Consider the following 5,863-nt stretch of genomic DNA (forward strand, 5'->3'; position numbering starts at 1 on the left):
CCTTTAGGTCCCGGTTCGTTCCTATTGGGGGCAAATTTCTGGTTTGGTTAAAAAATCCTCATTGTGTCCCGTCTGCTCCGGCGCTCACGCTCATGGGTTATGTCTTGCGCGTCAGCTTCCAGTTGGGCCGTTGTAGAGTATGTGTTGATAGTGATAGTTTGGGTCAGGTTCGAGGAATTTTTTTGTCGAGACTATGTTTCAGTCTTTTCTTAATATAATATCTATAAAACCAGGAGTGTGTCTTTCTCTCTTTCTCTGAGTTTCTTTTATAGTGCAGTTGAACGGTTTGGGCCTGGCTGTTCCCAACAGGCTTTACCTTTCCTCATTGGCAGCAAGATGTTGCCATCAAGAGATGATAGGGTAGAGTTGATGGTAATGCTTGGTAAGGCGATGAGTTCCTTTGCCGAGGCTACATTATTCTTGTGCTTTTCCACGTTCTTGTTTAGTTAAGTTAGTTCCTCTATACCAAAATAAAGGTACTACTGTTATTGTATTGAGCAAAACAATCCCAAGTCTGACAGTTTGTAGGGAAGAACAGAATTTATGATATTTAGATGAGCATCATCAGATCCATTATGAAATGTATTTTCATGGTATAGTTATTTGATGTGGTACATGATAAAAATACTCATCTATAAACATAACTTATGGTAGCTTGACATGGAGACTTACGGAGATTTCGTAAGCGTCTCAAGTGAGCTTTAGCTAGATAAAAACACATCCTTTTATCTGGTCTTATCTTAAAATATTATTATGTCGTAAAAAATATCTATGTAGCAGTTTGTTAAAGTGAAATTCTCACTGTCCTTCGACTATCTCCAACACTCTATCTCACTTATCTCATTTCAAACTGTACTCTACAAACGGTGAGTACAAAATATGGCCTTACAACGCACCGCCTCAGAAGTATCGAACTGAGCACCAAAAACTGTCCACAGCTAGTCGAAGCGATGATATGCGCGGAGCTTTCCTTCTATGCATACCCATCGCGAACCTGTCTTGCCATCAAGCTTTACTGTTTTCGCACTTTCCAGCTCAGCGATGACTCTATCAGATGACTAGACGAGTCTCCCACACGACAGGCAATTTGCTCTTCCTAGATGTTCGGATGGGACCCAGATCCGCTACTGCCAGGGCTGCTATCTGTCGGGTGGTAAAACTAGTGGTGATGTTGATGAAGGGACGTTGACAAATAGAGCGTTTGTCATCCCTGAATTTGTTTGGCTCCTCTGTTGAAGTAAACGTGGGTCCGTGTCACAATAATTCTCAGAATGGTACCCTGATCACCGTGAGACGCTACGAAGATTCTTGCCTAGCCTGTGGACGACGACAGCAACTGTTTCGAAAAAAAGGAGTAAGGCAAATAGGATAGATGTGGATGTCCAGATAATCTAAAAGATTTGGCATCTGCATCCGTTTTGGTGTAAATATGGATATCTGTATTGATATCCAATTTAAATATATTAGACGTTAGACGGATGTGTCCATATCCATTTGAAGATTATTTATCGATCTGATTCCGCATCCGTATTCTATATATTAGTCCTACTGATTTTTATTATACTAGGAATATATAGATAAGCAAATACATATACGTTATCTTGAAATCAAGTAGATATCCAAATCTGAATTCTAGATACCCATTTTGCGTTCGTATCCGATAATATTTGTATTTGTATTCGAATTTAAATTAAAAAATGAATCCGACCAGAATCTATACTGAGAGCAATGTTGTTGAAACCACAAGGTACTCGCTTCGTTTGTATCGGTGCTTCCAGCTTCCTCTAGACTCTTAGCTTGTTGGACTGTCAGTAGGGAGAGGTCCAGTGTCAGGCATCACTTGAATTCAGCCTACAGCCGCCTACTTTGTCTCAGGTCAAGCGTTTCGTTTTCTTGATGTGGTGCCGGCCTGGTCCTGGTACTCTGGCCTCCGGGGGACTGGGTAAGGAAGACGCACGGACGGACTAGTTTAAGTAGTGCTATGTGTTGGGTGTGTCGTCATTAGTGACCAGATTAAATTTAATCTAACTGTCTCTTTAATAAGGGTCCTTGATTAGGAGAGCCTACGCTAACCTCGATTGGACCCGGTCACACGATGCTATATAATAGATTAAGTAGTCAGTAAGCCCCAAACCCTAATCCAGAGATATGACCCATCGTCTAGGCGTCGGAGTGACTAGAAGAGTGACAACCAACGACGGGTTAGATCTCCGTGCCTGAGGGCTGAGGATTGTTCCTCTGTAGAGGCAATAGAGTACGGTAATACTTAACCGATCATTGTCATACATTGGTCTCTATGTGTAAACTTGTCGAGTGATGAAATCTAGAAAAGTTGAGTATAATGAATGTAGAGAACAAATGAGAGATTGTTGAGTGTCCTACACCTGGTCAGCAGAGACCGTATTAGGTTTAACCTAACTAACTGTCTCCTTAATGCGTGCACTTGATTGGGAGGGTCCACACTAACCTCGGTTGGAGCCTTTAGTCACACAATGCCATATAAAGGATTAAAAAGTTGCAGGAAAAGCTAACGCCAGTACCTCGCCCTAAACCCTAATCCACATATAGTGTTGAGAATATGGACCAGACGTTTTGGACCGTCACGACCACGGCCCAAAAACAGGAGCCCGAATCACGACCTGACACGAAATAATATGGGCCGAGCTAGCATGTCCCTAAGACGAGCTTAGGACGAGCCTTAAATTTTGACCCGTCGTGCCCTGACACGGCCCGCACACATGGGTCGGGCTTGGACAACACAACCTAATGAAGCTCATATGGTTTAGTTTATTTAATTTAGTAAGTTATAGATTTGTATATTGTTGTAATATTTGAACTTTATGCCGTTAAATGCTGTTAGCATTGTTTAATATCTTTAATATAGTAAGCTATGGACTTTATTTGATTGTAATATTTTGATTTTATGTGGTTTAAATATATGGGTCGAGCTTGGGCCGGCACGGCCCAACGAAAGCACGACGTGTTTTAGGGCTGGACTGGACCACTGTTTCTACACTTTGTGCTGGCATGATACAACATAAAACTTTTTTGAGCCTTCTTGGCCTAAATCCGTTTGGCCCGAAGCACAATGGGCTCGGGCCGAGCCCGACCCGACCCAATTTTTAGCAGTATCAATAGACATGACCCATCGCCTAGGCGTCGGAGTGACTGGAAGAGCGACAACGAACGACGACTCGGGTCTTTGTGCCTGCTGTTTCTCTGTAGGGATAATAGAGTTGATGTCGGCGGTGGCGACCACGCTCCACCATCACCTCGCCAGGACGCGTCAACACAATAACAACAAAGGTATATTACCCTATTACTCTCCGTAGAATAAATCTACTCATCATCGAGAATTCCCTAATTATAGATTGATGATCCTAGACACCAAAGAATCTAACACTCGGTGCTCTCCACATTGCGAGCCCGGTGCAGTGTTATTTCTTGGTTCAGTGGCAACCTTGGAGAATGGACGGGTAGGGCGAGGTGTCTCCGTCGATGCGAAGTTGCTGTCGTTGCCTGGTGCGGTGTCGCAACTGCCACGGTGAAGAGGCGAGGCCGCGAGGGGATATGATGATTGATATGGGTCCTGTCCATTTCGGAGACCAGGCCGGCAGGCCAAGTGCTCTGTTAAGTAAGAGTTGCAGGTGGGTTGGTAACCTACCGTGTCACCACTCACCGCACCACAGACCAGCGACCCGACTCTATTTCTTTAAGATGACATTGCCACGGCGTCGCCTCTCGATATGTACACGAACTGGCGGACCAAGTTCGCTGGCGTCGCGGCCTTTGATTAACGCTCCGATGCTTGTCTGGCAAACGCAAGTGTCAACAACTACTTGGGGTGTTGTTTGGTTCAGAAATACCGTGACCGATTACGTTACAAACGTTCCAACCAACCAAACGTGCTCGTTGTCTTTTTTTAGTTACAATGTAAAATTATCCGTACGGAAGAAGAGAAAAATTAAACATTTAATGAAAAATGAGGACTAAGATGCTCCATACGTATTTATGTGCTACGTTTTACCATTTCTATGCAACTTAAAAATACAACGATTTTTTTTAACAATGGCTATGACATCTCTAATATAACCTAATGTTGACAATAATACGCAATGTCCTGTTAAGCATGAATTAAATACATCCTTGATAAATTTTTTCTCCCACGATGAAGCTATAGTTTCCATTTATAAGTATAGAGTATAAACTACAAGACCTGTGTGAATGTGAGTTTGAAGCCAACAACCATAGTTTAAATGCCTATTTACGTATAATTTTAGTTTTTTTACCATTTCAATACGTGGGGGCACGACGGCAATGAAAATAGTGGATCCGTGAAAAATGATGCTTTGTATAGTAGAGACTTCATTCTTTATACTATCTATACATCAATATTAATAAATATCAAAATGGGCCTATAAAAATCATAATTCTAATATTTGATTCAAGTTAACTGGCAAGGAGTTAGCTGCTGACATATTTATCTGCTGATTATTACTCCCGTTTCAAAATATAATTCTTTCTAGCCTATTTTTTCCATCGACATTCATTCAAATGATAATGAATATAGATATACATGTAAGTTACAAGCATACGTTACTTAATGAATATGTGATTAGTTTAAAACAAATTATATTTTGGGTCCAAGGGAGTATAACAATAGATCTCTCTTGATTTTCCATGTGAGGGGCCTTATCCAAAATTGCACTAGGACATGTATATATAAAATATGAAGGCACATTTATTAGAATAGATTGGATAATAAACCGCTCAAGATTCTAGACTACCGGTCCATAGTTTAATTAGTTAGAACCATTGGTGTTGGCGTCGATCTGGGTGCCAATCATTACGAGGTGTACCGGCGGTGGCCCTCTTTATGGTAGCGCGGACGGTCCACGACCTGGGGCCGGATGGTCCGCGACCTGCGGCAGGAGCGAGATCTTCTCTCCACCCAAGGCGGGCGATCCGCTGTAGGAAATGGTGACGCCTAAGAGGGAGGTTGAATTAGGACTTAAAAAAACTTTCTCTAAACTAGGCTACAATTAAATCCCTATAACAAAATCTATGCAAATGAACAATCTAGAATGTGCAAACAAGGTTTTGTCTAAATGTTGCTATCTCTACCGTAAACCCTAAGTTTCAATCCTAAATAATCTAACCACAAAGACAAGATTGAAACTTAAATACTTAATATAAATGTGGAAGGTAAAGAGCAAGATAGAGATGCAAACTCTCATGGATGACGCTGGTATTTTTTTACCGAAGTATCCGGAACCACGCAAGGTCGTGACTAATCCTCGTTGGTGCCCCTATGCAAAGGGAAGCCCACGCGAGGGCCAAGCACCTCGGTCGAGTAACTCCGTAGAGAGCCGCGGGCCTTCTCCACATGCAAGTGGTGCTCCGTTTCTGGCTCCTCTCGGACGCTCCCCACCGTCTCCACTATCGAGCTTCTGACCAAAACGCCGTGGGCCTCGTTCCCTCCGGTACACGGTGGCGACCGTGAAACAAACGCGGTTGTCACGGTCTCGCAAGACTCTCGTCCCACTCGGTACAATTACAACGACTCATGCAAGAGCCGAGGGGTTGTGTGGTTTTTCTAAACTCACTCAACTAACTAGGATTTGCCTAGAGCAAGTGCTAATGCGGTCTAACTAACCTAATCACTTCGCAAAGCACCTACGCTAATCACCGGGTGATTCTATTAAGCACTTGAGGGTTTGAGCACTTGGAAATGTCTACAATATGCCTTGGTATGTTAGGGCTCCCACACATTCAAATGGCTGGTTGGGGGCTATTTATAGCCTCCCCCACAATTATAGCCATTGGACAGAAGCAATAGCTTTCTGTTGACGGGCGCATCGGA

The sequence above is a fragment of the Zea mays genome, chromosome 9, assembly GCF_902167145.1.
Source record: "Zea mays cultivar B73 chromosome 9, Zm-B73-REFERENCE-NAM-5.0, whole genome shotgun sequence".
NCBI lineage: Eukaryota > Viridiplantae > Streptophyta > Magnoliopsida > Poales > Poaceae > Zea > Zea mays.